The sequence below is a fragment of the Macadamia integrifolia genome, chromosome 9, assembly GCF_013358625.1.
Source record: "Macadamia integrifolia cultivar HAES 741 chromosome 9, SCU_Mint_v3, whole genome shotgun sequence".
NCBI classification, from domain to species: domain Eukaryota; kingdom Viridiplantae; phylum Streptophyta; class Magnoliopsida; order Proteales; family Proteaceae; genus Macadamia; species Macadamia integrifolia.
Window position 1 is genome coordinate 2142106 of NC_056565.1, and position 26980 is coordinate 2169085.

At 40.6% G+C, this 26980-nt stretch overlaps 1 pseudogene; it reads left to right on the top strand.

Annotated features, from left to right (window-relative positions):
- Positions 1-428: 428 nt before the first annotated feature.
- LOC122088970 lies at positions 429-26980 on the top strand (annotated as a pseudogene).

Sequence of the window (26980 nt, forward strand, 5' to 3'; positions counted from 1 at the left end):
AGAATGATATTAATATCTGGGTATTCTTCTCACAGTCTTTTACAACCATTTTCCTACATTGGTTTTCTGCTTCTGCACACCTAATTTTGTTATTGATTTTAACCATTTCCTGGGCTTACAAGAGAAGCATGATACCTACCCTTGAAAATTCAAAACCAATGTTAAAGAATACATATTTTTTATACTATTGGTCAGCCCTTATATCTTGCTTGGGTTTGTCTTTTTCTGATCTTTTCCAATGTGCGGTAAACTACCTCTCTGGGTATAGACATGGTTGGTTTCATTTGAAGATTGCTGCTCAATTGGATTTTACATTTAGAACACTCACTTGGTTTATGATCTCTGCTTACTTGCTCATCCAGTTTTCTAATTCAAGTGAGCGTAGGTTTCCCATTCTACTAAGGATTTGGTGGGCCTTCTATTTCCTAATGTCTTGTACCTATCTTGCTATACATCTTGGATTGTATTGGAAACATTGGTCCTTACCACTTCTACTATGGATCTCCGATGTTTTATCTATTGTTGCTGGTTTATCCTTTTGTTATGCTGGGTTATTTCGCAAGGTTCAAGCAAAAGATTCCCATCTTTTGGAGCCTCTTTTGAAAACTAGTTCCACCCAAAATACTAATGACAATGGACAAAGATCAAGTGTCGATGGAGAAAGAGTATCTCGTTATGAAAATGCCAATATTTTTAGTAGTTTTACTTTCTCTTGGATGGGCCCTTTGATTGCCCTTGGATATAAAAAAACATTGGATCTTGAAGATGTGCCTGAGCTTGCCAACAGTGATAGTGCCAATGTGGTCTTTGCTCATTTTAGGAAAAAACTTGAATCTGAAGGCAATGATCGTCAGGTAAGCACACTCAAGCTAATGATGACATTGATTCTCTTAACATGGAAAGAAATTCTATGGACGGCTCTATTGTATATTGTATGCATATTGGCTTCTTTTGTTGGACCATATCTTATCTACGCTTTTGTTCAATATCTCAATAGCCCACACCAACTAAAACATAAAGGCTATGCCCTAGTTTTTATTTTCTTTCTTTCAAAGCTCATAGGATGCATCTCGAAGAGGCACTTGTTTTTTCAGTTGCGAAAGATGGCAAATAGGGTCCGCGCTGCCTTGTTTGTAACAATCTATAAGAAGGGTCTCAGGCTTTCAAACCATTCAAAACAGAGCTACACTAGTGGGGAAAACATTAATTTGATGAATGTTGATGTTGAGAGGACTGGCCTCTTCAGTTGGTACTTGCATGAGATATGGAGGGTACCTATTCAAGTTGTTCTAGCATTGTTGATCTTGTACAAAAGACTTGGGCTCGCTTCACTAATTGCCTTTGTTGCCACAACAATTTTGATGTTGGCAAATCTTCCTCTTGGAAAACTACAAGAGAAACTTCAAGGGAAATTTATGGATTCAAAGGATCGAAGGATGAAGTTGACATCTGAGGCTCTGAGGAATATGAGGATTCTCAAGCTCCAGGGTTGGGAGATGAAGTTTTTGGCCAAGATTATTGATCTTAGGAACTATGAATCAGGATGGTTAAAAAAATTACTTTATACATCAGTTCTAACTGCCTATGTCTACTTATCTGCTCCCTTGTTTATATCCATGATTACTTTTGGGTTTTGTGTGCTTATGAGAATTCCACTAGATTCCGGGAAGATTATATCTGCGCTTGCAACATTTGAGATATTGCAAGTGCCCATTTATAATGTTCCAGAAACAATCTCCATAGTAGTTCAGATTAAAGTTTCTTTGGACAGGATAGCCTCATATCTCAGTCTTAATGATCTTCCTCTGGATATAGTACAGAAGCTTCCAAGAGATAGTGCTAAGTTTGCAATTGAGATAGTCAAGGGGAATTTTTCTTGGGATATCCATTCTCCTAACCTCACATTAAAAGATCTTAATTTTCAAGTGCACTATGGTATGAGAGTGGCTGTTTGTGGTTCTGTTGGGTCAGGCAAGTCAAGCCTACTTTCATGCATATTAGGAGAAGTATCGAAGGTATCTGGAGCCATTCAGTTGAATGGGACAAAGGCTTATGTTGCACAATCACCTTGGATACAGAGTGGTAAGATAGTAGATAATATATTGTTTGGTAAGGAGATGGATAAGGAAAGGTACGATATGATCCTTGAAGCATGTTCATTGAAGAAAGACCTAGAATTGTTTGCGTTTGGGGACCAAACTATTGTAGGGGAGAGGGGGATCAACCTGAGTGGGGGGGCAGAAGCAAAGAATCCAGATTGCACGTGCTTTGTACCATGATGCTGATATTTATTTGCTTGATGATCCTTTTAGTGCTGTGGATGCTCACACAGGAACTCATCTATTTAAGGTAGTTACTTTTAGAACTATAATTCTAAATCTTTCCATGATGAAATTGACTTGAAGTAATACGTCTTATTGCTTACATCACAATTTTATCAGGTTAATCTAAAAATTATTAGAAGAAGAATGTAGTCATAGCTGACTATTCAAACAAAGCATGTAGACAAATGATATTAAGCGATGCATGTTTATACAAAAAACTTATGTTTGATATTACTTATTGTTATGAAAACTAATTTATATTATATGTATATCTATTTGGATATTTTTAGTAACCAGGAATTCCTTTTTGAGTGCCTAAATGTGAACATTTGAACTTTTGTAACAGGAGTGTTTGATGGGAATTCTGAGTTTAAAAACAGTAATTTATGTTACTCACCAGATAGAGTTTTTCCGTTCTGCTGATCTTATCCTGGTGAGAATATTCAATTTTTCTTTTCCATCTTCAAGTCCCTCAATCTAGTTTAAGTGATTATTTACCTTCTTTTGTTTGGTAGGTTATGAGAGATGGGAGGATTACTCAAGCAGGAAAGTATAACGAAATTCTTTGTCCAGGAACTGACTTTATGGAGTTAGTGGATGCACATAAGAAAGCTTTGACAGAACTTAATTCTATCGAACATGGGACTATTTTGGATAATTCAATCAATGGTGGGGAAAATGGTAATATGTTTTGTAACAAGAAATCGATTCAAGATGTTGAGAAAAGAGAACATAAAGACTACAAACCAGAAAAACTGGTTGGACCAAAAGAACAGCTTGTACAAGAAGAAAAGAGAGAAAATGGCGGAGTCAGTTTTTCAGTCTACTGGAAATATTTTACAGTTGCATACAAAGGAGCTTTTATACCATTGATACTGATTGCACAAATTCTATTTCAACTTCTCCTAATAGCAAGTAGTTATTGGATGGTGTTGGCTAGTCCCATTTCAGATGATGCTGGACTTTCTGTTAAAAAATCCACTCTTATTTTTGTCTATATTGCTTTGACCCTTGGAAGCTCTTTTTGTGTACTTATAAGGTCTATACTCATTGTAATCGTTGGATACAAGACAACCACTATGCTCTTCACTAAAATGCATTTATGTATTTTTCGTGCTCCTCAATCATTTTTTGATTCTACTCCAAGTGGAAGGATTCTAAATCGGGTTAGTAAATTCTAAATTAATTTATGATTCAAATGCTTTTGTTTGATCACTTTAATAATATAATTTTGAAATCTTACATTATTTTTACTTACAGGCATCCATAGATCAAAGTGCAGTTGACACTTCTATTCCACATAAAATTGAAGAATTTCTTATTTCAATCATAGAATTCTTGGGAATTATTGCAGTAATGTCATATGTTGCATGGCAAATGTTAATTATTTTTATTCCAACAACTGTGGCATGCATTTGGTATCAGGTAATTCTATAGTTGTTTTCACTTCTCATGATTAAAATTTTAAATCAAGTTCAACCATATTATTTCCCATCAATAATTAACAGGTCATAATAAAAGTTGTTTGAAGGTTAGTTTGATCAATGATTTCTGAATTTTCTTTATTCACATCGAAATTGATTTACTGACTATGCTTGATTGTGAAAGTAGTGATTTAAATCTTAATACTCTTCTTAAATCTCTCTCTCTCTCTCTCTCTCTCTCTCTCTCTCTCTCTCTCTATATATATATATATATATATATATGCAAGAAGTCATTATTCAAATCACACAATTTCATATAAACTAATTCAAAAGTTGTATTCTTTTGCTTACCAAAAGTGTTTAAGGAAAATAACCAAAAAATGATCAATTTTATTAAAGTTCCAAGTGCACCTAAACTGATATGGATGCACTTTTGTACAACAAAATTTTTTATATATATGCATGGATAGACAGATAATTAAGATGGAATTGTAACTTTGTTGGTAGCTCTGTCAATTGACGCTCATAATGAAAATAAGATAATAATTAATAAAGATACATTCTTATTGACACCTCTTAAGGTGTTAAGTAATTTTGTAGCCATTTTTTTTAACCCTTTTGGTAAATCACTCATTTTAGTGATGGTAAAATCTTGTCATTTCATTGGAAACGCATGCAAGACAATGACATAATGGTAAGTATAATTTCAAATTATTTTGAAAATTCAATTTTTTACTTTGATTTACAAAACATTTAAGAATAAGTCAAGGGACAACAAAAAAGAAGATATATATATATATATATATTCTAAATACATTTATAGAGGTGTCATTTAGACATACCACTTAACAAAAGTTAACAAATAATAGATTAATAAATAATTTTTCATTTTTGTACGAGCTAAATAATAAATTAGTTAATAAGGTTGAAAATGAATTAGTAGATAATTTTAAATGATAATTTGATAAACATATTAATTTTTTTTTCTAGAAGATAATTTGTATTAAAAAGAATAAAAGTGGTGAAAAAAATACAAAGAGAACACCAACAAAAGATTAGAGACCGAGGAGAGTTAACCCATCTTTTGCATTGCCAACAGCAGGAAAACCAACCAAAGGACTCTAAATTCAAAGCAAAAAACTAGATTATAGAAGAAAAAACGTGGATGCTTCAAAGCATCCATTTCTAAATCCGTTCTGACCAGTGCAGGATAATGCTGAATAGGAGAAGAAATGGATGATTTTGCAGCCGATTTAGTAAGGAAATCTACAACTTGATTTGCTTCTCGATAGCAGTGAGTGATCTTCCAATCCATCCATTGAATGTAGCTGAATAAATTTACCTATATTTGTCGATATACCTATGGAACAACAACTTTTTGAATCAGAGAGACCATTGAAGCTGAGTTGTATTCAACCCACAAGTGTTTGATACCCAGAGATTTGCCTGTTCTAAGCCATAAATAACCCCTGAAAATTCAGCATCGAACTTGGTCTTCACCCCAATCGAGACCGTGAAGTTTGCCACTACCTCTGCTAGATCATTTCTGAAAATTCCCCTTGCTCCGTCCCTTCCTGGATTACCGAGAGAGCAACCGTTTGAATTGAATTTAATCCAACCAACCGGTAAGGGTCACAAGAAGACTTCAATTAGATCTCAGGCCTACGACGAAAAAGCTGAATTCCAGCTTTTCGAGCACAAAAAGATCAGAAATAGAAAGGGCCTTACCATAGGAGACATAGGATTGAAGGCTTATTTCACTTCTCACCAAACCAAAAATTTGCAGATCTTGATACTCCATCGTACAATTTATAATCTCTCCAACCATATAAAGAAAGCGATTAGAATAAATACAGATAACCAAATCCTTTTAAAGGGAAGCGATTTAGCTCTATGCTTCCACCAAAGAAGAAAGCTATCAACATCATCGAACCCAAGCAAGGTAGTTTTCAAACAATCACAGAAGAGTTTCCATAATTTTGATGAAAAAGCATATTCAAAAAAGATATGGGGAATGTTTTCTTCAGCTGAACCACACATCACATATTTCTAGGGAAGCAAAACACCACGACCTCGAATCTTATCATCAGTTGGTAATTTTCCTTTCAGAATTCTCTATCCGAAAAGAGATTGGCGAGGAAGAAGATTAGACTTCCAAATTATTGAATTCCACCCCACTGAAGGATTCACCCTCCGAATCACCTCCCAAGCATACTTGATCGAGAACATACCTGAGGAAAAAGGCCGCGATTACAAACATCTATCATTGTGGAGGGGGAGATTGATCTTTTTATCATATCAAACTTATCAAAGAGAAACCAAAATTCAACCCTGGGAAACGTCCACCTACCCTCAACAATATAATCTGAAACTTTTGATGAAATTATAGAAAAGAGACCCAAATGGAGACCTGATAAGTCAGAAAAGGAGTGCTCACCAAATCTTCTATCCATCTAGAATTTTATTCTTCGACCATGCCCCACAGTCCATTGTTCATTCTCAGAGACCAAATTCTAGACCTTCTTCAAGCGGCAAAATAGAATAAGATCATAACCAACTCTAAGAGAGCCGTCTACACGCTCTGAAGAATTTATTCATAATAGAGTCCTCATTTCTAATCTACCAAGCTAGCTTGCATAAACATGCTTGATTGACATCTCTCAGCCTTCTAATGCCCAGAACTCCCTCCTGTTTAGGCTTACAAACATCGTTCCATTTGATAACAATTTTTTTTCCACCTCTATATCTCCAGACCAAATAAAATTGCGAATCCACCTCTCCATTATGACAGTAGACTCAGGCCACCCGTAAACTGAAAAGTTGTGTACTTGAATACTTGAAATAACCTATCTTACCAACTCCACACGACCAGTCATAAACAAAAGATTTCCTTTCCAACTAGCTAGACGAGACATAATTTTGTCTACCAAAGGAAGCAAATGAGATATGCTAACCTGCCCTTCGAAATTCTCTAGTCTTAATTATTTAGTGGGGGAGACGCGCACTTAGCAATCTTTGATGAATTGTTTCCTATGAGGAGCACTTTTCCCAAAAAAACAACTTACTCTTCTCAAGGTTGATTTTCTGGCCAGGGAACTCCAGATACTTGGAGATAAAGTTGTAAAGATTTCTCACATAATGGGTTGAGGAATTCATAAAAATAAAGATGTTGTTCGCCAATAGAAGGTGAGTTGGAGTGACAAACCCTCTCGGACTTGGGAGAGCCTTAATATTTCCTTCCATCTCTAGCTTTTTCAATCCTCTACATAGGACCTCTTCAGCAACAATAAATAGCAGGGGGATATAGGATCACCTTGCCTTAAACCACGACTAACAACAAAATAACCAACTAGACCTCCATTTACTAGAACCGAAATTCTAGAAGAAGCAAGAAGCTGGTTGATCCACATCACCCACTTCGCTAAGAACCCAAATCTACATAGAGTTGCAGAAAGAAAATCCCAGGAGAGCGAGTCAATGCCTTTTGAATATCCAGTTTGATTCCCATGCCTCCACCTCTCACCGCAATATGCATTGAATTAGCCAACTCCAAGATCTAATATTTTTGATGAACTTTGCAGAAAAAATTCCCCATACAGATGGGACGAAACTTATCAAGGGATGAAGCGCCTATAACTTTGGGAATGAGGGTTATAAAGCAAATATTTACCCCCTTTGGAAGCTGATCCATCTGGAAAAAACTCATAACTGCTCAACAAAAATCCCTGTTAAGAATATCCCAACAACGTCTGAAGAAAGATCATGGGAACCCATCAGGCCCTAAAGAACTAGAAGGGTCCAGATCCCAAATAGCTTGTTTTATTTCTTCAAGAGATGGAACTGCATCTGGCTATGCATTGTCATCCGCGGTCAACACCATGGGAATACAATCAAGTAAATCCTGGTGAGGGGTAATCTGAGTGGCCCCATGAAAATCTTTGTAAAAATCAGCTACGTACGATGCCAACCCTTGAGGGTCAGAAACCCAAGAACCATCACCATGCTTTAAGGATTGGATTTGATTCCTGGCTCGTCTAAGCTTCACAAACGAGTGAAATAATTTTTTATTTCTTTTACCCTCTCTCATCCATTTTAATTTGGCTTTCTCTGCCCAAGGTCTCTTGCAATTGGGAGGCATTCAAGAGAACCGTTTTAGCATCAATTTTTTTTGGCGAACAAATCATTAGACATCCCAGAAGACTCAATATGTGATTGCACTTTGGCTAGCTCAGCTGAAGCTCTGACAACTTCATCATCTAAATTCGAAAAAGTAGCTTTTGCACAGCTTTTGAGGAAAGATTTAAATGCTTTTAGCTTCTAAATTAATACAAAGGTTGAAGACCCTTGATTTCCATAGTCACACACCCGTTACCACAGAAAGAAAATTGCAGTCATCCATCCAAAAACAGAGTGAAACTGAAATGGGATGTTAGAAGGCTTAGGGATAACATCGGGCATAACCAAGAGCGGGGAATGGTCCGAGCTAGTGCATTAAATGGTGCACTGAGAAATAGTTTTGAAAATATATAACCATTTTTCATTATGGAAAGAACGGTCCAGCACAGCCGAAATATGACCCTGTTGCCTGTTATTGGTCCATATGAATTTCTTTCCCTTGGAGAGAGCAAGAAGAAAAATACAAGGGTTAGACAATAGTTGACCACTGCCTGAAATTTTGTAGCAGAGCCAATATTAAACTGACCTGGATCTTTTTTTTCATGAGAAGCTAAAGTTGCATTGAAATCACCAATCACATACTAGGGAGTCAAGGTCAAAGACCAGAAGGAAAGGTCAGTCCATACTCTGAAGCTGCTCGCGTGAACGGAAGAAAGACCCACAGATTTACCTACCCAGTCAACCAAGACAGTGATCTGTTGTCAGATGAAACCAAAACCACTGGCTTATGAAGATCATGGTTCCACATTATCCACAGATTTGTAACCTTATCAAGGAGCTCATTATAAATAAAATCAAAATCATAACCCAGCTTCTTGAAAAGCAAAGCAGGAAAATGACTAACTTGAACCATAGGTTCAACAAGAAACAATATTTGGAGAAAACACCCTTAAGATCGAAGGCCCTTTTACCAACAGCCTTCTTCACACCCCGAACGTTCTAGAAAAGGAGACACATAAATCACTTTTTAGAAGCCCCAACCTTGTCAGACTTATTAGCCTGACCCCCACACTTCTTTCTCTGATTTCCACCATCCCCCTTCTTTCTCACGAACAACAGCAGCCCTGTCCATCGCACAGACATCAGGGTAGGTGAGAATGTAAGAGCCATTTTTCCACCTGAAATATCTACCAATGGAAGATTGAGCACCACTAAATTGTCCTCCCTAGGAGCGTGCACATCGGTTCATCTCCGATTGTCATTGGCAGCTTCCTTACCTCTGTCCTTCTGAAATATTGTTCTTCTCTGACGAGAGGAATGTCTAACCGTTGCACTAGTGCCCCATAGGAGGAATAGGTTGCAGGGGCGATTGGCTGGGCACAACGCCTTGGTCCTCCCTTCCAACTTCAGCTGGGTCGAATTCCTCAGAACTCGCTTCGGATCAAGTACCTGGACCAGATGTGGCATCATCCAACATGATCTCCTTTCCTAAAATGGAGATATTCTCCATATTATTCCCCAAGTTGACTTCATCCAAAGAAGGAGAGTTCAAAAGAAGTTGAATATTCCCTCCCCCAAGAATCGCCTCATGTGGAAGCCTATCCAAGGAAGGAACTGCTGGGAGAGATTCATGGGATAAAGCTTCCAAGTTAGGACGTGATACACTTGAAATAGCCGCCCAATAAGGTATGGACATGTGGCACCCAACTATAAAGATAACTCAGAATACCACATGTAACCACAACACCGGATAACGGGGGATAGAGGGGGCTTAATTCCTCTCTAAGTAGTAAAGACATAGTAGGACTCTAACTACTTGAAGGGAGGAGATACTCAAAAAGGAGATATTCTCGACAGAGGTGGGGGGATGTGAAGGATGGAATCCCCCACGATCGCTCCAAGACCCCAAGAGTAGGAGGACGTCTCCTACTGGGACTCTAGAAGAAAGAATCCGATAAGAAGAGATACGTAAGAGAAAACAAGGTAAGTCGATACGTTCACACATTACTCTTTTGAAAAATTGTTGTGTGAGTCTCTAACTTGGGAGTTGGAGGACTAATCCTGGAGCCACCTCTAGGCCTCTGTCATCTGTGCTTGTGCAGAATTGACACTTAACCTTCCACAGATTCTCAGCAGCAACAGATTGGCGCCGTCCGTGGGAATGATAGAGTAATGGTGGGGAAAACCTACAATCGTAAGAAAACAAAAGCGACGCCAAGTAGAAATATGAATGCGGGGGAGCCTTTGGAACCTCTGCCACCCTCGGTGAACACTGGTGAAGAGTAGTGGAATAATAGTCAAGAAGTTCCTAAAAGGGACCAACATTCGGTCGGAAATTCCGTACGTAGAGTTGATCCTCCCCGATCTCAGTCTGGAGTGTAGAAGTATGTGACTAAGGAGCAGTTCGATGCCCTCCAAGAGAAATACGATCGAATGGCCGAAAAGATGAAAGAAGTTTCCAAGGTCATCACTCAGAGGACTAATGGAGTTGCAAAAGATTCCAATGGCCAGTTGGAGCGAATTCGAGATGAGCAGCGAAGTAGTTTGGGGTTAGTAAGGTCTAGCCGAAACCCTCGAAATCGGGCAACAAGGGAGGCCTGCACCCAGAGAGAGGGCGCGTCACATCGCAGGGATGAGGCATGAAGAACCATATCAAGCAGACTGTCAGAGATCTGAAGACCAAGGGTTGAAATAGATGATCCTCAACCTGAAGGATGAAATCCAGAAAGTAGCAGACAACCAGATAGGCATGTTTGAGTTGGACCTCACTAATGACATGGCTTTAGCTGATGAAGTCATGAGGGATCCGCTCCCCACCGGATTTTGTTTGCCCAAGTATGAGCACTTAGAGGGGTTCAAGGTTGCAATGCAATTCCATCGGGTGTCGGAAAGTATTGTGTTGGGCACTCCCCTTAACCTTCAGAGCTGCTATGAGATTGTGGTACAACTGCTTGCTGCCGAAATCAATCCACAGCTTTAGTGAACTGAGCCACATCTTTGTATAAGGGCTCTTCAGTAGCCAACCCCTTCAAAAGACCACATTGAACTTGACCAACGTCAAGCAATATGAGGGAGAATCACTACGAGATTACATGAAGCATTTCCAATAGGAGAAGATTACGATCAGAGGCCTAGATCCGAAGGAAGAGTTCACGGCCCTTTTAGAAGATGTCAAAGATAAATAACTAAAAAGATCCCTGGTGAAGCCAGCACCATAAAATTTGGTGGAGCTGAAAACCCGATGTGATAAGTACATTCAGATGGAAGAAAATCTGCAAGCCAAAGAAGAAGCCGAAGGGAAGGCAAGAAAGAAAAGGACTTCAAGAAAGGAGAATAAGCCTTCCGAGGGAAAGAGACGAACGTTGGAATGTGATCGGGCACCTAGTCCACCAAAAACATTTCAAGGATACGCACCCCTCAACCGAAGGAGAACTGATGTGTTGATGTAGATAAAAGACTCCTCGGATGCCAGAGCCCTAAAGTAACCAGGAAGATGGGATGACACCTTGAAAGGTGGAACATTGACAAATATTGCCACTTCCACAAGGACCATGGCCATGACACCAAAGAGTGCTGGCACTTGAAGGGTGAAATAGAAAGTATGATCTGAAGAGGATATTTGGGTCAGTTTGTGGATCATGAAAAGGAAGACGCCCAAGATGGCAATGATCGATGGGACAACCACCAGAGGGATGGAAAGGGTTGTCGGAAAAGATGGGGACCAGCCCGTAGAGACAATCGGGAATGACAAAGGGATCGGACACTCGAAGAACCTAACCCTCGCCCCCGAGATGACCAGAAAAGCCCAACCAGGGTCATAGCCACTATCATCGGAGGATTGGCCGTGGGAGAAAGCTCTGTTTCATCCAAAAAGCCCAAGACCTATAAAAGAAGCATACACGTGGCTGAATGGTCAAATAAGAAGGTGAAGACAGGAACGGTGATCTCCTTTTTGAACGATGATCTGGAGTGGGTGCCGACGCCCTATGACGATGCCCTGGTGATCACCATGACCCTAGCCTATTGCAGGGTAAAGAGGATTTTAGTGGATAATGGCAGCTCAGTTGATATCCTATTCCTCGAGGCTTTCCAAAAGATGGGCTTGAACAGAGAAAAGTTGAAGATGGTTGAACACCCATTACAGGGGTTCTCAGGAGCTTCGGTAAAAGTTAAAGGTTCAAAGGTTCAATTGAATTGCCGGTGAGAGTTGGCACAAGGGATCTCCAAGTAACGGTTATGATAAATTTTCTTATGGTCGACATCACCTCTGCATACAATGCCATATTGGGAAGAGTTGGCTTGAACCTGCTACAATCCATCATCTCTACACATCTCAAGATGAAGTTCCCTACAAAGAATGGGGTCGAGGAATGCCAAGGTGATCAGGAAACGTCCCGAAAATGCTACACCACTGCCCTGTGGGGAAAAGAAAAGGCAGGCAAAGCCAGTAGAAGACCTGCGCGATGACACCAATCATCATAGAGGGGAACCAACTAAAGAATTAATCCAAGTTGAGGTCGTGGAAGGAGACAATACTCGGCAGTTCTAGGTTGAAGCATTAATGCCGAAGCCACAACGGGAAAAGATCATCTCATTCTTTTAGGATAATTTCGATGTCTTAACCTGGTCAGCCTCAGACATGCCTAGAATAGCTCAAGAAGTAATTGAGCATCAACTGAGTGTTGACCTGATTAAGAAGCCAGTACAGAAGAAGAAGAGAACCTTCACCCTCGAGAGGCAATAGAAAATATACGAGGAAGTAGAAAAATTACTGAAGGCTAGGTTCATTCGGGAGATCCGATACCCCGAATGGATATCCAATGTGGTAATGGTTCCGAAGGCTAATGGAAAATGGAGAATATGTATCGACTTCACGGATCTAAACAAAGCTTGCCTGAAGCATAGCTACCCCCTGCCAAAGATAGACCTCCTCATTGATGCCACTTCAGGGCATAAGACATTGAGCTTTATGGATGCATACTTAAGGTACAATTAGCCCAAGATGTGTGAAGCTGATATCCAGAAGACATCCTTTACAACTGAAGGAGGATTGTACTATTATGAAGTCATGCCCTTTGGACTAAAAAATGCAAGAGAAACTAACCAAAGGTTGGTGAATAAAATCTTAAAGAGATGATCGACAAAACCATGAAGGTGTACGTGGACAATATGCTCGTAAAAAGCTTGAAGGCCTAGCACCATATCCAGGACTTAGACTGAGCGTTTCGAGTACTGAGGGAATACGGCAGGATGCTGAATCCGATGAAGTGCGCTTTCTGAGTAACGTCAGGGAAATTTATGTGCTTTATCGTCTTGAAAAGAGGAATTGAAGCCAACCCAACAAGATATAGGCCATCTGAGAGATGAAGTCCCTGCAGAACGTGAAACAAGTCCAGGAGTTGATGGGAAGAATTGCGACCTTAGAAAGGTTCATGTCTCAATCAGTTGATAAGTACTTCCCTTTTTTCAAAGGCTTGAAATGATCCAAGAGGTTCGAGTGGACAGAAGAGTGCAAGAAGTCCTTCGAACGGCTGAAGGAATACTTAGCAATGCCCCCGCTACTGACAAAGCTAAGTATTGGAGACGTGTTACAACTATATTTGGCTGTGTCGGCCGTAGCAATATGCATGGTACTACTAAAAGAAGAAGAAAGACAATAGCGGCTGATATATTATGTCAGTCGAACCTTGCTAGCTGCAGAAACGAAGTACAGGAGGATGGAGAAGGTGGCATACGCACTCGTGATAGCGGCAAGGAAGCTAAAACCCTATTTTCAATCACACACGATATGTCTACTCATGGACCAACCTCTGAAGAAGATACTGCAGAAGCCGGATATGTCTGGCAGGTTGGTAAACTGGGCCATAGAGCTGGGGAATTCGACATCCAATACAAACCAAGGACCGTGATAAAAGCATAGGCTCTGGCTGATTTCATAGCCGAGACAATGCTCCCAAATGAAACGAAGGAGCCAGCCGAGGCTCTAACAGACAAGGCTTGGGTACTATATGTGGATGGAGCATCTAACAGAATGGGAAGCACGGGGCAGGAATCATACTAATTAATCCCGGAGGATTCAAGATCGAATACGCCCTACGATTAGACTTCAGTGCCTCCAACAATGAAGCCGAATACGAAGCGCTAATAGCCAAAATTAATCTGGCACAAGCTCTGATGGTACAAGAGTTGGTGGTGCACAGTGACTCGTAGCTTATAGTATGGCAAGTGAATGGTGACTATGAAGCAAAGGAATAGAGAATGGTGGAATACTTGAAGAATGTGCGCGAAAAAGTGGCAGCCGTCAAAGAATTTGAGGTAAAATAGGTAACACGTGTAGAGAATGCTAGCTTGGACACACTGTCGCAACTAGCTACCTCAGACTACATGGAACTAGGACGTTCGGTATATTTTGAGGTATTACCCCAACCAAGCACCCAGAGTTCCCGAGAAGCGCTGCCCATTAATGGAAACGGCTCCAGCTGGATGGACCCCATAGTGAAGTACTTAAAGGAGGAGTGCTCCCAGAGGCTAGGGATGAGGCAAGAAAAGTTCGTATAAGATCGGCACGATTCCTGCTAACGGACGAAACACTACACAAAATAGGGCTCACCACACCATGAAGGTACATGAAGGTATGTGGGCAACATCTAGGGGTGCGACCCTTAGCTCATAAAGTGCTGTGGCAAGGCCTTTTCTGGCCAACCATGAGGAAAGATGGCGAAGAATTCGTCAGGAAGTGTGTAAAATGCCAAATGTTTGCCTAGTTCCTCAGCATCCAAACACGAAGTTAACCTCCCTATCTAGTCCAGTACCCTTCGCCATGTGGGGAATGGACATCCTAGGCCCATTCCCGCCTATGAGGCAACCGAAGTTTGTTATAGTGACAATAGACTACTTCACTAAATGGGAAGAAGCTGAAGCACTGGCCATAATAACGGAAAAGAACATACGAGACTTCTTCGAAAAAACAGTGGTTTATCAATTCGATATCCCCAGAGTGATAGTGACAGACAATGGGACCCAGTTCGCCAATCCAACTTTTGGATCATTTTACAAGGCCCTCAACATTGAACATAGAAAGACATCCGTCAGCTATCCGTCGACCCAATGGATTGAAAGAGGTAATAAATTGTACACTGCTGCAAGGCATAAAGAAAAGGCTAGAATCTGCAAAAGGGCTATGGGCAGATGAACTACATAGCATCCTCTGGGCCTATCGAACAACTGAAAGGTCAACCACCGGGTAAACACCATTTAACTTAACCTATGGCATAGAAGTTGTACTCCTGGTGGAGATCGGTGTTATGACCCACAGAGTCCAATATTACAACGAAGGCTGAAATGATGAGGGACTTGGGGCAAACTTGGACCTCCTACAAGAAGTGCAAGAAGGCTAGCAGGAAAAATTGGCAGCTTACCAGCAACAAGTAGCAAGGTATTACAATTCTAAAGTCCAAAGGAACGTATTCAGAGTTGGAGACCTTGTCCTACGAAGAACAGAGGTGTCAGACCCGAAGCATCAAGGGAAACTAGCAACCAATTGGAAAGGACCCTATAAAATCACCAGGATAATAAGATCGGGCTCCTATCACCTGGAGGCTATGGGGGAGAAAAGGTACCCCAGTCATAGAACTCGAAGAACTTGAGGAAATTCTACTAGTAGTAGTAACATGTATATCTATATACGATTATTTTTTTTTTTTTGAATTCTTAGCACTTGTTGCTTTTTAAGTAAACTCTCAATTTGTAGTTTCTCGTCCTTGAACGTTTCGGAGCAATTTTATAAAAAAAATGTTCACGACAATTGGCTCTAGATAATGGCCACTACTAAAAAACACACCCTTGGTTGGGAACTCAGCCAATGCCGAGAAAACTTGATCGAAGGGACCACCCCCGATCGGGAGCTTAGGCCAAACCGAGCAGACCTGACCGAAGTCTCAACTTCGTCCTATACTTTGGAAAGTCCCTCCGTTCATAGGCTCAGAGATGGCCAAAGGGCTCATCCGGAGTCATAAAAAAAGAGGGAATATGCCTTCGGTCAAAGAGGAGCTTCCGTAATTGAGGCCAAAGCACATATCACACTTAGAAAAATTCGGGCCAAGAACATACCCTGGCCATCCTTCGGATTCGAGACTAGCCATTAAAAAAAAAAAAAAGGTCCGAAGTGGTTCCCTCTAAACCGTAAAATGAAAGGGGCTACCAGTGGTCTTACGTGATAGCCTTGGGCTTTCTACCAGGAAGGAAGATTTTGCTGCTAGGACCAAGACACTTGGAAATTACAAGTACTACACAAGTGTTGACCCTCGGTAAAACATTGGCCTTTGGATCTCGGGCATCGGGTCATGACATACGTCACACTTGTGGAAAGCACAAGTAATACTGGCTTTCAGACCAAGAAAATATTACAGTAGTCCTTCGGACCCAAGGTCATACATTGGGTTTGCAAAAAAAAATAAAAGAAGAGAAGATACTACAAGAAAAAATATGTTCATTCATTGAAGAGGCTCGAAGGCCAAGATTACATAAAAAAGGGGCCCGAAGGCCGAAGCTACATTAGAAAGGCCCAAAGGCCGAAGCAACATCAAAAGAAAAAAAAAGGAGGGGCTAAAGGCCAAAAGGACTAGGCGTCGGTCGGCAAAAGGACATCGTCACCGGTACGGGGAGCGACTTCATGGTTGGAACCATCATGGTCGAGGGTGAGAGGAATTTTTTAAGCCTATTGGACTCTGTTGTCCTCACTACCCTCCATAGTCTCAGCCACCTCGGTGGCAGCAAGGGCTGCCTCACCTTCCACGTCCTTAAAGATGAGGCCACTCCCCTCAAAGTAGGTGGTGCTCGAGGATCCAATCTCAGACATCGATAACACCCATAGTGTATCCCGAGGTCACCGTGTAGGTCACCTTCCTCCTGTAGGCGTCCAAAGCCTTATACTTTCGAACTCCCATCTTCTCGGCCTCTCGGAGCCTCTCAGACAACTGCCCCCTCAGCTATGAAAGCTGGCATAAGCACTACGAGGGGGCTTGGTCACACTCGGCCTTCAGGTTATCCACCTTTTGGAGCAGCACGGTCTGCTTGTTGTCAAGGATGGATCGTTCGCGCTCAGACTTCTTGAGGCTTTGGGCCAAAGCCTTGGTCCGAATGGTGAGTTGGGTGACCTGGTTGTTAGCCTGCAAGATGAACCAATACTTAGTTAATTTTCAAAAAATGGGAAATGAGAAAGAAGCACGCTCAGAAGGACAATAGCTTACTCCCACCAGGTAGATGCAAGCATTGGTGATCATCACTGAAGTGCTCTGCTCCTGAGCATCGGTGATGTCCCTTGGAAGCTGGCCCTTCTGCACAAGCTCTCAGGCAACATGCCTGACGGAAAAGGTGTCTTCCTCCTTGATTGACCACCCTGGGATGAAACCAGCCTCAGTTCAGACCTGAGGAACACCTGGATTTCGGAAGTTGTCTTTGGCAGGGACCTCGAGTGGGGCTTGCACTTGCCCAGGAGCTACAAGTGCCTGCACGGCCTTCAACATTGGGTCCTCCACCCTCACCCTCTTATTCTTGCTAGTTATGGGCTCGGAGGCAGAAGCCTTCCCCTTTTCTTTCTCCCTCTCCTTCTCTTGCTGCCTCAGACGTCGGCCCTGCTCGGCTTTCGCTTGTCTTTCGGCAGTAGCTGCCTTCATCTCAGCCCTTGAAAGTTGCACTGCATTAGGGAAAGTATGAAAAATGAGCACAAAGACCAAAGGCATCATCCAAAACAATCTCGAGCAAACCTGTGACTCACCTGGGCTGAGCCCGAATCTAAACAACACAGCGTCCAACTTAAGACTATCAGACTCAACTGGAGGGCAGGTATCTTTGTGCTTCGCCATGTCCACTGACTCCACATTTGTCCCGAAGATGGCAGGTGTGGAGTTCACTATCCTAAGGTCGAGGATATCCAAGACAGTACCGAAAGGTACCCCCTATGACGACCTCACGAAGAAAAACTTTTCCTTCCAATTGTGGATCGATGAAGGATAACCGTTAAGCAGTCGAAGATCCTTCCAAGGGCTGAAATAATACCAGCCCAAAGCCCCTTTGTTGACATGGAGGAAAAAGTTGATGAAGAGGGGAAGGGAGAGAGGCCTCTGGCATTGAGAAAAGAAGATGATGAAACTGAATATCTGCCGCCACCCATTTGGGGTCAATTGTGTCGGGCAGATCCCATAGTTCCAAAACACTTGGGCAAAAAAGGAATAAAAGAGCCGAAGGCCAGCTCAAAAATCTTCCTTATACAAACATAGCTCCCCAGGGTTCCTATAGTTGGCCTTATCTATCGGTCTCAGGACCCGAAGCACAAACACGTTTAGAATACTGCAAGAAGCCTTCAACTCCTTGAGTTCGGGCTTGTCCATGGTGGACACAATCTTCCGAGCCTCTACCTCCAAGGTATCCTAGGTTTGGGCTCATGACTCAAGTATCCTCTCTGTAAATTCCTAACCATTCGATCCACCCTCAGACCTCTTAGCTGTGGCTATAGACGAGGAATCGCGGGAAGAAGGAGAATTCAGGGAAGAATCCGAAGACATCCCTTAGATGCCCCTGGAACCACAACTTCTTCAGTTTGACACCGTCCTCTCCAAAGATGAAGGACTATACCCAAAAGAACTAGACATCGGTCACTTACTTATGGAAGACTGATGAAATCGAGAGACAAGAGGATAGGAAACCGAATGACCGAAGGTGGGCCCTACAAAGGAAAGAAGGAAGTGGCCCATAAATGAAGGCCATCCATTATAAAGTGGACAAAGATGGTCTGAATTTTTGAGCATTAATGAGCATGCCACATCATCGCTGGTGACTCCCGAGGTTCACATGGGTTTGACGCATGAGCAATACCTGATTGAAGGGTCCTCCCTTGGTTGGGGGCTCAGGCCAAGGCCGAGTAGACCTGACTGAAGGGTCCTCCCTTGGTTGGGAGCTTAGGCCAAGGCCAAGTAGACCTGACTGAAGGGTCCTCCCTCGGTTGGGGGCCCAGGCCCAGGCCAAGGTCAAGCATACCTGACCGAAGGGTTCTCCACTTGGTAAGGTCGAAGGCTGAAGCCAAAAAGAGAGGACCGAGAGGAAAAAGAAGAAGAGAGGAAAAAGAGAGGGCAAGCGCGTTATTACTCCCTCTGGAAGAACTTCTCAAAGGGAGTAAGGGGGCTTTTGATATGCTTGAAATAGATGCCTCGTAAGGTATGGACACGTGGCACCCAACTATAAGATAACTCAGAATACCACATGTAACAACAACACCGGATAACGGGGGATAGAGGGGACTTGAGTCCTCTCTAGGTAGTAGAGACATAGTAGGACTCTAACTACTTGAAGGGAGGAGATACTCAAAAAGGAGATATTCTCAATGAAGGTGGGGGGATGTGAAGGATGGAATCCCCCACGATCGCTCCAAGACCCCTAGGAGGACATCTCCTACTGGGACTCTAGATTAAAGAACCCTACAAAAAGAGATACGTAAGACAAAACAAGGTAAATCAATACGTTCACACCATTACTCTTCTGAAAAACTGTTGTGTGAGTCTCTAACTTGGGCATCAGAGCACTAATCCCGGAGCCACCTCTGGGGCTCTACCATCTATGCTTGTGCAGGATCGATGCTTAACCTTCCACAAATTCTCAGCAGCAACAAGACGTAGCTGTTCCTAAAAGCTGACTCGAGGTGAGTTAACTCTGTCTTGAACATACACCTCCCCTGGAACTTCAACCTACGGAATCCATCGGACATTGCTTCTCATTGTCTAGTTTTTCTTCCTATAAACTGAAACTTGATGACCAAATATTTTGCAGTAGCCACACAGCTCAAGACCATCTTCATTGAAAAATTTATGGTGAAAACCATAAACATTGGAAGTTCCTAGTTCTAATCGCTCAACTTGCACCTCCTCAATCAATGAAGCAGAATCAAATATGTCCACTTCGATTAGAACTCTGGAAAAGTAACCCAACAAACCCTGATGAGTACGACGATCCAAAGCCATAGGATGACCTACAGATTTAGAAATTGAAAATAAAACATTCTCGTGCCAATATTCAAGTTGGAGATTCGAAAATCATACCCACACAAGCTTGGTCAAGGCTTTCTTTTCATGGATGTTGAAGTCTGGTTTCTAGTGCTGGAACCGTATTATTCAATTCCCTATCCTCATTGGACTACACCTCCAAACTGCTGATTTGTCTCCTTCCCAGTGGAACTGGAAGATAACAAAACCCTTACCCAATGGATGCATAATGACCTCCTTGCTCAGATTCCACTTTTCTTGAGATTCTTGTCTCAAATCATCTAAAGAAATCATACAAAAGTTAATGCGACCTATCAGTGGAAATCGAAAGAGGTTCCTCTTCAATTCATAATCACGTTGGGGGTATAACAATTCGTGTAATGTTTCCATCCTGAATAGGCTCAAGCAAGGTCGCAATTTCAAGCCATGAAGAATTTCCAACCGCCTTCTCATATGACCTTATAGGAGCCGAAGAGGCCTTGGCAACTGCCTCCTCAAGAATAGCCGGTCCGCGATCAAGAGCCTCACCATCTTCCCCGTCCTCCTCCTCAAGTCCATGCACAACAACTTCCTCACCGCCTCCACTTACCACGACATTATAATCATAGCTTGAAAAAATACAAAATGAGTTTTCAGTATATAATTACTATTGCATAATACTTAATCTATAGCAAGTGTTCATGCATGAAACTCTTCATTACAAAGCCTTGTCTTAGTGGTCTAACAATTTTAAGTCATGCACAAGGTTGTTTTAGTATGTGACTAGTTGCTTTACATTCGAATTATTCGTGTGTCAAGTTTTGGAGTCAATATCTACTGCCCAACATGGTTGGACTGCTACCAATGTATTCAGTGGCTAAACTGTAGTTGCCCAAAATTGCGAAGTTGATTTTTTAACCAATCAAGACTCAAGATAAAGGTGATGGTTTTAAAAACTCACATTGTGCGCCTAGTGGAATTAACATATGACAATTATTAGAGTAGTTAAGAGAAGTCTATCCAGGTGGACTACCTCTAAGGGCTGTGGTTTATGCTAAGAATACAAAAGCTTTGTACTTAACCAAATTGAAATACTTAGGTGGCATTACATTGCATTTTTATGCTAAACCACACATTCATATGCTTTTGGCAATAGTAAATAAGGTCATACTATCTGCTCCATCATTAGCAAATTTAGACTTGGCAAAAATTGGATATGGACACATAAGGTTGATAACTAAAGTTTTAATTTCATAATATGATTAAAAAGTTAGCTAGAAAAAAAAAATAGAAAATGGACACCACAAATATTTAAATACCATTATTTTTATGTTCAGTGAACTTCAATCTAAGAATTTGAGGATAGAAATTTGGGTTAAGTTAGCATGCAAGTAATATATCATATTATTATATAAAAACACGAAGTGGCAAATCTTTCACTTGACAATTTTGTCTTTTCTTCTTAAGTATCTCTTTTTTCCATTCTTTTTTATTTTCTTAAATTATTGGAACCCTTTATATTTTATTATAATACTTAAATACTCTCTAAAATTTAATTTCTTTATTGATTCTCAATATCTCCCATTCCCACCTCTCTCTCTCTCTCTCTCTCTCTCTCTCTCTCTCTCTCTCTCTCTCTCTCTTGGTGGAAAGAAAATTTACTGATGTAAATAACCATGTGTACAGCCAATAGCCTCATTTGCACAAAGGTCCTAAAGCCATGGAGTGGTAATCGGCCAGTCTGTCCTACACATGATGGACAAGGCCTTCCTTGCCAGGGCGTCTGCAATAGAGTTTATAGCCCGTGGAATAAAGTGAAAAGATATAGAAGCAAAAGAAAAACATAACTTGCGCACATCCTCAATAACTACTGCAACCTCACCTGGAGGAAAAATGTTTGGATCTTGAATATAGTCGATGATCTCCTTGCAATCTGATTCAACAAGAAGACGGGTGTAGCCATAACCGAGAGCCTGCGAAAGCGTCGTTCTAATAGCTAGAGCTTCTCCTTGAATCGCAGAGGCAAAGGGTTGAGGGATGGAGAGTGCCTTGTAGAGATGCCCATCATGTTTCCTATAGATAATACCCAGTCCACCAGAAATCCCTCCCTGTGGATGGGCAGCATCACAGTTTGCCTTCACAAAACCCCTGGGTGGGGCCTCCCACTTTCCATATTTCGAAGTTTTAGTGGTAGGTGAAGTAGCGGGCGAAGAATTTGGGACAACAACGTCCGAATGAAACTCTAGGAATGCCCTTTCTGCAGTAGAAATAACCTCTTGTGGAGTCCAATCCTTTGTCCCAAAAAACCCATCGTTCCTTGCACGCCACAAGTACCAGCATAGAAAAGATGCACGAGAGAGAGTTTTCCGAGCAAGCTTCTTGTCTTGAACCCCCAACAGGTCCCAACTCTTCAACCAATCTGATAATCTTGGTGCTCTATCAGATGGAGGAGCATAGGAAAGAGTGCTCCCAAACCAGACTACCTTTGCAAAGGGGCATTCAAAAAGAAGGTGGTCTACCGATTCATTGACTGCACCACATCTATGACATTTTGGATCCACTGGTACACGTCATGAAAGTAGGCCTTCTCCCGTGGCCACACCTTCATTACAAGCTCTCCATATGAAGGACTTAATTTTTGGAAGAGTTTGGATTGACCAGATCCGCTTCCATACAGCATCTGGAATCTGATCCCATTGGTGTACTCGAGAAGTGGATGCTTCTAAGGCAGACTTTGCATCTTTAATTTTAGTCAAAAGATAATATGCCGACTTGACAGTGAAAATACCATTTTTGGAGGCTCCCCAAACTTGCTTATCCACACTTGGAAAGATATTAAGCTGGATTTTTAAGATTGCTTCAATGTCTAACGGTTGGAAAAATTGATGCAGAACGTCCATTCTCCATGATCTAGTAGAAGGATCTATTAGGTCGGAGACCCTTGAAAGAGTGCAACCTACTGGCCTTGGCCTTTAGAGCTTGTAATGTGGTAGTGATGGTATCCAATTATCGCTCCAAATATCCACCATGTTCCCATCACCAATGCGCCACACTAATCCAGCAGTCAAGGTTTTCCTCCCTTCTAGCAAGCCACTCCATCCCCATGATGGTTTATTTCCCAGACTTGCATTCAGAAAATCAGATCTAGGGAAGTAAATGGACTTAAGAAATTTGGCCCAATATGAACCTAGAGAAGACCATAGACGCCATGCTGCCTTTGCCAAGAGTGCTTGATTTTGAAGCCTTAAGTCTTTGAAACCAAGCCCTCCTCTACTTTTTGGTCGACATAATCTTGACCATGAGATCCAGTGTATTTTTTCCCCCTTATCTGAATCCCCCCAATAAAAATTTGCCATTGCTTTCCTAATGGAATCATGGAGTGAGGCTGGGAGCTTGAAATGGGAATTTGCATAATTTGACATCAGAGATAGAGCTGCTTTAATCAATGCTTCCTTTCCTGCATGAGAGAGAAAAAAAATTTTCCAACCTTGCAATTTATTAAGTGATTTCTCCCTCACTTCTTGGAATAAATCTTTTTTTGAGATTCCAAATTCCGTTGGCAACCCCAAATACTTGGTGGGCCCATCACCATATGGAATTTGAAGCACACGAGAGAACCATCTTTTGAACTTCACATGAGTATTTGGGCTGAAAGTGAGACTGGATTTTTGCAAGTTTATAGATTGACCTGTGGCCTTGCAATACAACTCAAGACAAGCTTTAAGTGTAGTGATTTCTTGAAGCTTAACTTGAGAAAAAAGCAGACAATCGTCAGCAAATAGAAGATGTGTAATTGGGGATCCCTTGTGGCGCACCTTAATTCCATGAAGTGTACCCGAATCTTCAGCATGTTTAATGATAGATGTGAGAGCTTGAGAGCAGATGATGAAGATAGCTGGTGAGATCGGGTCCCCTTGTCTAATACCACGTGTGGGAATTATTCCCCCTTTGATGCAGCCATTCACAAGGAGATTATAAGAGACCGTCCGAATACATGTCATAACTCGAGCAACCCAAGCATGTCTCCTCTCTCTCTCTTACTTCCACACAGTTTGCCCAATTTTTTTTAAATATCATATACTATTTTATCCACTTTCCTTTTTTACTAAAACTCTTTTTTTCCTTTTCTTACTAAAACTCTTTCTCTTTCCTTTTTTTCCCCTTAAAACTCTCCTCCCACTCTCACACGATTTTGCCCATTCTCTCTCTCTCTCTCTCTTTTATTTTTTTTTTTAATATCGTATATTAATTTTTATTCACTTTCCTTTTTTCTTTTTCTTTTAATATAACTCTTTCTTCCCTTTTGTTACTAAAACACTCTCTCTTTCCTTATTTACCTAAAACTCATTCTCTCCCTCCCACTCTCATGATTTTGCCCATCATTGTTCTTCTTCTTTTTTAATTACTATATACTGATTTCATCCACTTTCCTTTTTTTTACTAAGGCTCTTTCTCTCCCTCCCACTTTCACAATTTTCTTCGATTCGTTCCTCCTCTGCTCTTTCCTTTTCATTCTTACTCCTTTTCTCATCTTGTTTTCTGATCTTGAGATTAAACCACCAGATGTGATACTGGGGATCAACTTGGATTCTAATATTAAGTAAACTCCACAGCTCAAATGGATAATGATAGTGCAACAAGTTCTTTAAATCTGATACTTGTATCAGTCCAGAACAACTCTTTCTCTCTCTCTCTCTCTCTCTCTCTCTCTCTAATTAACACAGAGCACCGTGAACTTGCTTCTAATTTCCACTTTCTATAGATTCTGGGATTGCAGTGGTTATCAATAAGAAGTTTTTTACAAGGTTTTAGTTCTCAATTTGTTGGCGAAGATATTTTGATCGATACGCCACTTGGGTTGTGCTTAATCTCCACTAATTGATCATGTTTCATGAGAGGGTCTACTTAAATAACACAGGACGTGATCGAACTTAATTCTTACTTCCCAATTTCCTCCATATTAGATTTTGTGGGCTGAGTTATGAGGTCAAGGAAACAGTAGTTTGAAATCTTATATCAGTGTAATAGTTGGAGCAATCTGCTGTTCAGGCTCCACCAGTGAATCTTTAACCATTAACAGGACAGGGGAAAAATTGCATTCACTAGGTTTTAATTCTCAATTTGTTGGTAAAACTTATCTAATCAGTGTGGCACTTGAGCTAGGCTTAAACCTCACTAATTGCCTGAGATCATGTTTCAACACTTCATACTTGCCATTTTAGTTGTACTTGCTTTTGTTTTGCATGGGTTATTAGTTCTACTTGCCATTTTTTAATCAGCTTTCTCTTATTATTTTTAAGTTTGGTTTTGAGTCTTGAGATACCTCATGGTGTGTTGTTGCAACAATGAACTGATATTATTACATTTAATGTGACAAACAGGGTGTTGTAACTTTTTTTTTTTTGGTAAAATTTCTCTTCTCTTAATTTGATTAGATCCTCCTGTAAATAACTTGAAATAGAAGCTGAATAACTACTAGGGTTTAATCCCATTATTTATATCATGATTAAGATTTCAATTATAATACTTATTCAGGGTATAGAACATTGATTTATTTCTTTATGTTTCACAGTTTTTTATATTTATTTCTGGTTAAAGGTTCCTATTGTGAGCCTCTTCGGTGATGTATGGACAGTATCTAGAGACAGCTTGATCATTAAAAATCTTGCTTTTAATCATTGAAATTAAGCATCTGATGCACACATTTCATCATAAGTAACTCTATCAAGTGTTTGCTTGGCATGCTTGCATTTGGAATTGCACTATGTGATGCTTTATTCATAATCTGAACATGTTTCTTTCTTTTTTTAGATTAGTTTTTAGATTTCATGAAAATATATTCTGAATGTACTACAACAATAAAAAAAAAAACTCAACCTTATCCCAACTTAATGGCGTCAGCTGCATGGATCAATTTAAAAAAAAAAAAAAAAATGGAAAAGAGGTGCAAGGATGAGAGTAAGAGGAAAGAGGCCCTCCAATGGGGTCAGCTATATTGATCCTTACCCTCCAATAGACTCTATTTAAGGTCATACTTGGGACAAACCAAGACTATGAATGTCATTCCTCACCACTTCACCTATAGTCATTTTAGACTTGTCCCTAGGTCTTTTAGCTCCTTCAATTTGAATTTGATCACTCCTTCTTACTAGGGTGTCCTTAGGCATTCTTTTGAACATGGCCAAACCGCCTCAAATGACTTTCGTGGAGCTTGTCATTGATCCAGGAAACTCCTAAATCAACTCTAATTAAGATTATTGTACGACCAACTATGATGTATAAGGCAGAATGTTGGGGAGTTAAGAAGTGTCATATAGAGAAGGTATTGTATTCTAGATCCATAATGAATATTATTCCTATTTGTTTGTAAGCTATAAACTCTGAAAGCCCAAAGGAGACTCCTTACCTCCAAAAAATCTCTTATCTCCCCCAAAGCTTGGAGATATCCTACTTGATTCCAGTGCAATCCATGAAGGTGATAACGTGGACAAAATAATGATTCATAACACATGCAAATGCACGTGTATTCTTACTAGTATATATATATATATATATTTATATAATTCAATACATATCTAACAAAAATAGAAAATATTGACTTAAAAAAAAAAAAAAAAAAAAAAAAAAAAACAACACACACACACAATTGAAGTTAATAAAAATAGAATGAAGTATTTATCTACAATCTCACCGTGATGATGATGTCAATATCAACCATTTAAATGTAAGCCGCTCATATTGAAAAATAATTTATAAATAAAGCCTCTATCATTTTGTCATTAATTGTATCTAATTTACTTTTCTTATAAACCTTGTCTTGTAGCAATATTACATATCTGCAGCACGAGAACTAACACGGTTGACTGGAGTATGCCAAGCTCCAATTATACAACATTTTGCAGAATCTAGTTTAGGTTCAACCACAATTAGGTGCTTTGATCAAGAAGAAAGGTTTATAGACACAAATGTCAAGTTGGTGGATAGGTATATCCGGCCCAAGTTTTATTTCTCTGGTGCAATGGAGTGGTTATGCTTTCGCATGGATATGTTAACATCCATCACATATGCCATCTTTTTGGTTTTCTTGATCTCAATGCCAAAATAA